Genomic DNA, 10,812 nt, shown 5'->3' on the forward strand with positions numbered 1-10,812 from the left:
GCACCGCGCCGAGGAGGGGGAAGGTGCCGTCGAACAAACGGCCGCACCTCGGCCCCGCCGCCGTCGCGCCGCTGAAGAAACCGAAGAAGCCCATCCCTCGCCGGCAGCCTCCTCCTCCGGCGCCGAACCAGGATTGCAAATGCAAGGTTGCAAGCAAATGAAGATAGAAAGATGCAACGAAACTTGGAAAAAGAGGCTATGGATGCTATTGAAGCTAGGAGAGCCGCTTTGGAGGAGAGGATTGCCGCCAACGAGGAGAGGAAGTTGGCTTTGGAGGAGAAGAGGCAAGCCACCGAGGAGCATGCACGCCTAGCGGAGGAGGAGAGGAAGCTTTTCTTGATGGATACTTCTCATATGGATGAGAGGCAAAAGGAGTACATCAACCTTCTTCGCGATGAAGTGTTGGCCAAAAAGAGATTGTTGGTAGCCAACATGAACACTTCCACTACCGGCATGTTTGGAGGAGGCATGCCGACGTTTGGAGGAGGCATGGGAGGCATGGCGGGCATGGGAAGCATGCCCATGCCCACCATGGGAGGCATGGCCGGCATGGGAGGCATGGCCGGCATGGGAGGCTATGGAGGCATTGTAGGATAACGTTGCATAGAAAACAAAAAATTTCCTATCGCGAACACGCAATCCAAGCCAAGATGCAATCTAGAAGACGGTAGCAACGAGGGGATTATCAAGACTAACCCTTGAAGAGATTCCAAAGCCTATAAGAGTAGGCTCTTATTGCTGCGGTAGACGATCACTTGCCGCTTGCAAAAGCGCGTAGAAGATCTTGATCACGATCGCTTCCGGCGCCACGAACGGGCAGCACCTCCGTACTCGGTCACACGTTCGGTTGTTGATGAAGACGACGTCCACCTCCCCGTTCCAGCGGGCAGCGGAAGTAGTAGCTCCTCTTGAATCCGACAGCACGACGGCGTGGTGTCGGTGGTGGTGGAGAAATCCGGCGGAGCTTCGCTTAAGCGTGCGGGATAAGGTGGAGGAGAGAGAGACCGCTAGGGTTTGGGGAGAGGGGCGCCGGCTAGGGCACCCTTGAGGGGTGCGGCCATGGTGGTGGCTTGAGTGGCCGGCCAGCCCCTCTCTCCCCCTCTTTATATAGGTGGAAGCCCCAAGGCTTAGGTCAAAGAATCCGAATAAGACCCCAACCAAAACCTTCCAAGTGTCCAAACCTAGGGGGAGTGGGACTCCCCCCTTTCCTTGGTGGGGTGGCCGGCCACCATGGTGGGGAGTCCACTTGGGACTCCTCCTCCCTTAGGTTGGCCGGCCAAGGTGGGTGGAGTCCCTTTGGGACTCCACCTTTCATCCTTATTTCTTCCGGACTTTTCTAGAACCTTCTAGAACCTTCCGGATCATTTTAATTCACATACAATGACTTCCCATATATGAATCTTATTCTCCGGACCATTCCGGAACTCCTCGTGATGTCCGGGATCTCATCCGGGACTCCGAACAAATATTCGAACTCCATTCCATATTCAAGTTCTACCATTTCAACATCCAACTTTAAGTGTGTCACCCTACGGTTCGTGAACTATGCGGACATGGTTGAGTACTCACTCCGACCAATAACCAATAGCGGGATCTGGAGATCCATAATGGCTCCCACATATTCAACGATGACTTTAGTGATCGAATGAACCATTCACATACGATACCAATTCCCTTTGTCACGCGATATTTTACTTGTCCGAGGTTTGATCTTCGGTATCACTCTATACCTTGTTCAACCTCGTCTCCTGACAAGTACTCTTTACTAAATGCCGTGGTATGTGGTCTCTTATGAACTTATTCATATGCTTGCAAGACATTAGACGACATTCCACCGAGAGGGCCCAGAGTATATCTATCCGTCATCGGGATGGACAAATCCCACTGTTGATCCATATGCCTCAACTCATACTTTCCGGATACTTAATCCCACCTTTATAACCACCCATTTACGCAGTGGTGTTTGGTGTAATCAAAGTACCTTTCCGGTACAAGTGATTTACATGATCTCATGGTCATAAGGACTAGGTAACTATGTATCGAAAGCTTATAGCAAATAACTTAATGACGAGATCTTATGCTACGCTTAATTGGGTGTGTCCATTACATCATTCATATAATGACATAACCTTGTTATTAATAACATCCAATGTTCATGATTATGAAACTAATCATCCATTTAATCAACAAGCTAGTTAAGAGGCATACTAGGGACTTCTTTGTTTGTCTACATATCACACATGTACTAATGTTTCGGTTAATACAATTATAGCATGATATATAAACATTTATCATAAACATAAAGATATAAATAATAACCACTTTATTATTGCCTCTAGGGCATATCTCCTTCAGTCTCCCACTTGCACTAGAGTCAATAATCTAGTTTACATTTGTAAAGATATAACACCTTGGCCTTATGGTGCTTTATCATGTATTGCTCACGGGAGAGGTTTTTAGTCAACGGATCTGACACACTCAGAAACGTATGTATTTTGTAATTCATTTGCGTCTCAACGCATCACTCATTTCCAAATGAGTCGGCATTAAATATGTTTGGTCTTCTGGTGGAACCTTAACTCCGCGGTCTGAAATATGTCACTAATATTGTCATACACAATATAGCTTCAAAGTTCTGATTCCGTCGGAACTACACCATGTTCTCAAAGAACCTCTTGACTTAACATCCTTTGTCATTGTCAAAACAATGACATACTCTGCCTTCTTTTGTAGAATCCGTCACAATATTTAGAACTCTTCTAAATCTAGCATAGACAACTTCTAGCTCATTGTGCTACCTTTTAAACAACACTTAGTCTAATTTGAGATTGAAATTATATTTTATATGTGACAAAAACCAATATCGGTGTAACACCTTACAGTGATTTGTTTGTCATTTCGTCATACAAATATATATATATATATCCTTAGTTCTTCTAAAGTACTCAAGGATATTCTTACTGTCGTCCCATGATCATCTTATGAATCATTCCGGTATATGCTCATAACATTTTAGAGCACAAGATATCTAATTTTGTACATTTTATTCGTGATCTAAAATCACTCATGTGTTTTTACTCATTGAGTGTCAGATACACTCAAGTCTTGTTAAACCTTCACATGACAAGAACATTTTCTTAATATTTCTATATTGAACTATTTCAATATCCATTCTATGTACTTTGACTTAAACTTATCATGTGTTTCAATCTATCTTCATAGATCTTGACACTAATTATGTTTTAGTCCATATCCTTTCATTGAAGTTAATTTTCAATGAAACATTTTAATCAAGTATATAATTACATTATTTATAACCAACTATATGTCATCTACATAAAGTATTATAAATATGTCTCAGCGCTCCCACTTAATTTCTTGCAAATGCAAGCCTCTTCATCATTTCTGATGAAATAAAAAAACTCTTTGACTATTTCATCTGGTGAAGATTCCAACTCCGTAATACTCACTTCATCCAATTGAAGTTCGTATTCCTATCTAGTATTCTACGGACTAGCAAAACAATTGGTTATATCTTGTATACATACTTCTGTTAAGTAGTGTATTTTGCCATCCTACTAGCATATCTCATAAAAGAAATATGTAGTGATTACTAGAATAATCCACATAGACTATAAGCATTGCTACGGAAGATCTAATCTTATCGTATTCAACTCTTTGAACTTTGTCGTAAACAATTTTTCGACAAGTCAAGCTTTCTTCAAGGATATTTCATCCAAGTCTATCAATTTCATAGATCCATTTACTTTCATAAAGTATTCATCTATCTTAGATTTCATGGCGTATAGCCATTTTAACGGAGTCAGGGCCCATCATAACTTCTTTGTTTGTAGTTGGTTTATCATTGTTCAAAATCAATCCTTTGTTCACAAATCATTTATTTGATCACAAAGTAAAACATACCTACAAGGTTCAATATGTACTTCGATCTCCATGGCTAAAACACTTTGTAGTCATGGGAGCCATGATCGTCGTGGCCGCTTCCGAAACAAATTCCGATGCTGCGCTACTCTGACCATTATGCTCAGGTTCATAAACCTTATCAAATTATATTGTCCTCCCACTCAAAAACTTCACTAGAAACAATTTCTTGGAAATAAGAAACATTGACAAACACTTTTGTCTTTGTCTCCATAGTGGGAAGAATTCCCAATCAATTCTCTGGGATAACCAACAAAGACATTCATCCGATTTTGGTTGTAAACTTATTTACTTATGCTATGCATACCAAAATTTTAAGAAAAGACTATTAGGATTCATAACCATACCATAACTCGTATGGTGTCATTTCAACGGATCATGATGATGCTCTATTAAGTGTAAAAGCGGTAGTCACTAAAGCATAATCCACAAAAATATAATGGCGTCATAATATTTTATCTCATCATTAATCCAACAAGGTTTGGATACATCTCTCGGATACTTCATCATTACTATGATACTCCAAGAAACGTGAGTTGTAGAACAATTTCATAACAATTTCATAACTCTCTTAGATGTTCGCTAAAACTCGTAATTCAAATATTTCCACCATGATCCAATCATAGATATTTGACTTTTCTATTACGATGATTTCCACTTCATGCTGAAATTTATTTGAATCCATTCAAAATGTTTCAAAACTTTTCCTTATTGAATATATCCACATATATACTCAATTCATTGTTTGAAAGTTTTCATGAAGTATAAGAATCTCCCGCACACAACTATGCCCAGTGAACCATATACATCTTCATGTATTTTTCCACTAAGTTAGTTGCCCGTTCAACTTTTGGCCTATGAACGGTATTTTAATCATTCTCTTTAGAAAAGATTTGCAAGCGCCAAATGATTCAAAAATCAAATGACTCCAAAAAATCCATTTGCATGGAGTTCCTTCATGCGTTCCTTTCTAACATGACCTAAATGGCGGTTCCACAAATAAGTGGAATTCAAATCATTTGCCTTATGGCATTTTAGCGTCAGTGTTATGTATGTGTGTTTCACCATTAATATTTATAATAACTTATCCATCGTACATGGAGTAATGTCATAATTTGAACAACTCATTGTTTTAAATTGACCAGAGCAAAATAACAATTATTAAGTTCTTTATTATAAATTCTAAGGGCTAGATAGAATGCTAACGACGAACATAATAACACTTTATTTTGTTCCAGGCGAACATTCTTATCATATTCCTTGTCAGTCACTTAGGCCATTGTATTCTTGTATTGCGTTGTTTTGTATGACACTTCATACCAACCAATATAGTACTAATACCCAAGAATTTCATAGTGTGACTTAACTAGAAATACAACCATAACATGTATATCATTTATATACACCTGAGCTAGACTTTCTAGTCTTTTTTTTTTCTTTTTGCCAAAATATCTTTTGCAGTTTCTCTTTTAGCTTTCCTCATTATTCAGAGAAACATATCAACTTCAATAACTTCTCGGTTTGTTGGTCAAATACCAATAACCTTGAGGTTCTTACTTTGAAGTTGATCATCATATGACAAGTGTTCCAGATTTCACTATTAGTAACTTTGTAATATGATGAACAATTTCACTCATAATTTTATCCATCATATCATGACGACTTTCCGAGACCATGTCTGTACATGCTAGGCTCGTAAAGTTTTAACCTTGGTATTTGCATGTGCAAATCTAGCTTGCACTCGTTGTATGCACTCGTAGAATCTATCACACCCGATCATCACGTGATGCTTCGAAACGACGAGTCTTAATAATGGTGCATATTAAGGATGGTCACTTCATGGATATGCGAATATTGTTAGTGCCCCAATAGTTGGAGGATTGTGACGCCTGGCGTCTTCAACCTTCATACATTCCCATAAAACTTATGAGTTTATGTAGTCTCACCAAATTATATTCTATTATCTTGTAATAAGGTCTTAGATATCACATATATCTCATACCTTGATTATTTCTGAAAACTAAATTTTCAGCTCCTTACTTTTCAAACAAATTTGAACTTCAAGTTTGACGGAGACAAGATAACTTTAGGTACTAATTGAAAACATAGCTCTTTGAATCAACAATGTGAGGTTTACTAAAAGTTTGCAATAGGACTTAATCAATTCTTGATTCTTTAACAATACGGTACCAATCCGTAAAGTTTCTTGTCAGATTTTAACAGTATTTCTATCTCAATAACAAGACTAGCGCATAGTAGAAAACGGATGCCAATTCTACAAAATTAATTCAAAATACTACTCTGACTATGTTTATGATAATTAGTTCATATTTTAATCTAATTACTAATGAACTCCCACTTAATACAACATCCCTCATAGTTGTTAAGTGGTACACGATCCAAATCCACTACACCAAAACCGATCATCACGTGAGATGATGTAGCTTCAATGGTGAACATCAACATGTTGATCATATCATCCATATGACTCGTGTTCAACCTTTCGGTTTCCGTTGTCCCGAGGCCATGTCTGTACATGCTAGGCTCGTCAAGCAAACCCAAGTATTCCGCGTGTGCAACATGGCTTACACCCGTTGTATGTGAATTGTTGAATCTATCACATCCGATCATCACGAGATGCTTCGAAACGACGAACTATTACAACGGTGCATACGAGGGGGGAACACTTTATTATCTTGATATTAATGTGAGGGATCATCTTATAATGCTACCGTCGCGTTCTAAGCAAAATAAGATGCATAAAAGGATTAACATCACATGCAGTTCATATGTGATATGATATGGCCCTTTTGTCTTTGCGCCTTCGATCTTCATCTCTAAAGCACGGACATGATCTCCATCATCAACGGGCATGATCTCCATCATCGTCGGCGTAGCGTCAAGGTTCATGGTGCCGTCTTCATGGTTGTTCACCTCATGTAGCAACTATTACAACTACTTTGAAATACTACTCAACATGAAAATTAAAGACAACCATAAGGCTCCTGCCGGTTGCCACAATACAATAATGATCATCTCATACATATTCATCATCATATCATGGCCATATCACATCACCAAACCCTGCAAAAACAAGTTAGACGTCTCTAATTTGGTTTGCATATTTTACGTGGTTTAGGGTTTTCGAGAGAGATCTAATCTACCTACGAACATGAACCACAACGGTGATACTAGTGTTGTCAATAGAAGAGTAAATTGAATCTTCACTATAGTAGGAGAGACAGACACCCGCAAAGCCTCTTATGCAATACAAGTTGCATGTCGAACGAGGAACAAGTCTCATGAACGCGGTCATGTAAAGTTAGTCCGAGCCGCTTCATCCCACTATGCCACAAAGATGCAAAGTACTCAAACTAAAGATAACAAGAGCATCAACGCCCACAAACCATTGTGTTCTACTCGTGCAACCATCTATGCATAGACACGGCTCTGATACCACTGTAGGATAACGTTGCATAGAAAACAAAAATTTTCCTATCGCGAACACGCAATCCAAGCCAAGATGCAATCTAGAAGACGGTAGCAACGAGGGGATTATCAAGACTAACCCTTGAAGAGATTCCAAAGCCTATAAGAGTAGGCTCTTATTGCTGCGGTAGACGATCACTTGCCGCTTGCAAAAGCGCGTAGAAGATCTTGATCACGATCGCTTAGGCGCCACGAACGGGCAGCACCTCCGTACTCGGTCACACGTTCGGTTGTTGATGAAGACGACGTCCACCTCCCCGTTCCAGCGGGCAGCGGAAGTAGTAGCTCCTCTTGAATCCGACAGCACGACGGCGTGGTGTCGGTGGTGGTGGAGAAATCCGGCGGAGCTTCGCTTAAGCGTGCGGGATAAGGTGGAGGAGAGAGAGACCGCTAGGGTTTGGGGAGAGGGGCGCCGGCTAGGGCACCCTTGAGGGGTGCGGCCATGGTGGTGGCTTGAGTGGCCGGCCAGCCCCTCTCTCCCCCTCTTTATATAGGTGGAAGCCCCAAGGCTTAGGTCAAAGAATCCGAATAAGACCCCAACCAAAACCTTCCAAGTGTCCAAACCTAGGGGGAGTGGGACTCCCCCCTTTCCTTGGTGGGGTGGCCGGCCACCATGGTGGGGAGTCCACTTGGGACTCCTCCTCCCTTAGGTTGGCCGGCCAAGGTGGGTGGAGTCCCTTTGGGACTCCACCTTTCATCCTTATTTCTTCCGGACTTTTCTAGAACCTTCTAGAACCTTCCGTAGAACCTTCCGGATCATTTTAATTCACATACAATGACTTCCCATATATGAATCTTATTCTCCGGACCATTCCGGAACTCCTCGTGATGTCCGGGATCTCATCCGGGACTCCGAACAAATATTCGAACTCCATTCCATATTCAAGTTCTACCATTTCAACATCCAACTTTAAGTGTGTCACCCTACGGTTCGTGAACTATGCGGACATGGTTGAGTACTCACTCCGACCAATAACCAATAGCGGGATCTGGAGATCCATAATGGCTCCCACATATTCAACGATGACTTTAGTGATCGAATGAACCATTCACATACGATACCAATTCCCTTTGTCACGCGATATTTTACTTGTCCGAGGTTTGATCTTCGGTATCACTCTATACCTTGTTCAATCTCGTCTCCTGACAAGTACTCTTTACTCGTACCGTGGTATGTGGTCTCTTATGAACTTATTCATATGCTTGCAAGACATTAGACGACATTCCACCGAGAGGGCCCAGAGTATATCTATCCGTCATCGGGATGGACAAATCCCACTGTTGATCCATATGCCTCAACTCATACTTTCCGGATACTTAATCCCACCTTTATAACCACCCATTTAAGCAGTGGTGTTTGGTGTAATCAAAGTACCTTTCCGGTACAAGTGATTTACATGATCTCATGGTCATAAGGACTAGGTAACTATGTATCGAAAGCTTATAGCAAATAACTTAATGACGAGATCTTATGCTACGCTTAATTGGGTGTGTCCATTACATCATTCATATAATGACATAACCTTGTTATTAATAACATCCAATGTTCATGATTATGAAACTAATCATCCATTTAATCAACAAGCTAGTTAAGAGGCATACTAGGGACTTCTTTGTTTGTCTACATATCACACATGTACTAATGTTTCGGTTAATACAATTATAGCATGATATATAAACATTTATCATAAACATAAAGATATAAATAATAACCACTTTATTATTGCCTCTAGGGCATATCTCCTTCAGGCATGGCCGGCATGGGAGGACCAAGCTATGGAGGAGTGTTTGGAGGGACCATGGGAGGCTCGGTGAGTGGTGTGTATGGGAGTATGGGAGCACCACCGGGAGGCTTCGTGTCTTCCATGAATGCTACTATTCCTCCTTCAACCCAAGATGACGAGGAGGAAGAAGAAGGTGTTGACTTGGAAAGTGCGGAAGTGTGATATGCATTATGTGTTCCACTTTGTCCATTTGAACCATATGCCGTGTGTCATTGTTGAACTACGTCATTTTGTTGTGTCGTTGTTGAACTACGTGATGTTGTTGCACTTTGTGTCATTTGTTTCATGAATTATGTGTGTTTATTTGATCTTTGTGAATGCAAAATAGTCTAGAAATCTGTTTTCCGCGCCCGCGCGCGCTGTATTTTACCGCGCCTGGCGGAGGACCATTTTTTCAGCCCGCGCACGCGCTGCAAATTAGCGCGTCCGGCGGAGGAAAAATCGGCACCGCGCGCGCTATCGGTTTACAGTGCGCATAATCGGAGGTTTAGCGCGCCGCGATATAGCGCGCCTGTTGGAGATGCTCTTACAAGCCACGTGTATCACCACTTAAAATTTGCAGTTAACCTTCTTTCTTCATTTTACACTAGGCTAGCATCATAGGAACATGACTTTTCTTGTGTATGTTAGATGATCCGGTTCCCATGTTGCGGATTTGATGAACCTGGGTGCGTGTGATTTTTTTTTAAAATAAAATAGGAAAAATACTAAATAATAAATAAAATACGCCGTAAATCATGCATGTCTAATTTGAAACTAAACTATAAATATATTTCACTTATGCGAAAAAGACAAAATGTCCAAGTAACAATATAAGGACTCAATTTGTATTGTTCAAAGAAACACAAAGTTCTTTTCTTTTCTTTATGTACATCACATAGGGTTGTGTTTTTTCTTGATTGCACTACTAAGTATAAGTTAATATGTATGTGCATGAATTATTTCAACTTTTCCAAAACATTTCCATAGCATTTTTAGATTTTGTTTTTTTAAATCAGGTCCAGCTACACTTGGTTCCACTATGCAAAACTATTTTAGAGGTATATTAGCGGAAAACTTAAAACGGAGGCAAACGGAGGCCGAGCTACACATAACCATTTATTTGTGAACGGTAAGAATTTGTATTTCCAATTTTCAAAAAATCTGAAACAAAATTGGAGATAGCAAATGATGTATACTACAATAGTGTAAAATCTCAATACAAACAACCTCATATTCTAGGCTACACAAATATGACAAGCTCTTGCAGATTTTATAATGAATAATGCACATTTCAAGACTATAAAATTTGATAGATTTGCAAGTTCCAATGGGTGCATGCACCCGCGCGTTCAGTTGGCACATTGGCAAATGACACAACCAAAAACAATGTGTTGAGGCCACGGAACACCTTCGAGCGGACCAGAGAAAGGTGAAGGAGACGGTGCAAGGAACCGAAAAAACGTTTCGCTCGCCCCCCGCGTCGCTCCGCTCTGGGGCGGCGGCGGAAACCCTAGCTAGCAGCCCCTCCCCGTCCGTCCCCCTTCTCCCTGTATAAGTAGGCGCATATGCATACGAAGTCTAGCTCTATCTGAAAGCCTGCACCGGCCTCTTTGAT

This window comes from Lolium perenne, chromosome 7 (genome assembly GCF_019359855.2).
Source record: "Lolium perenne isolate Kyuss_39 chromosome 7, Kyuss_2.0, whole genome shotgun sequence".
NCBI lineage: Eukaryota > Viridiplantae > Streptophyta > Magnoliopsida > Poales > Poaceae > Lolium > Lolium perenne.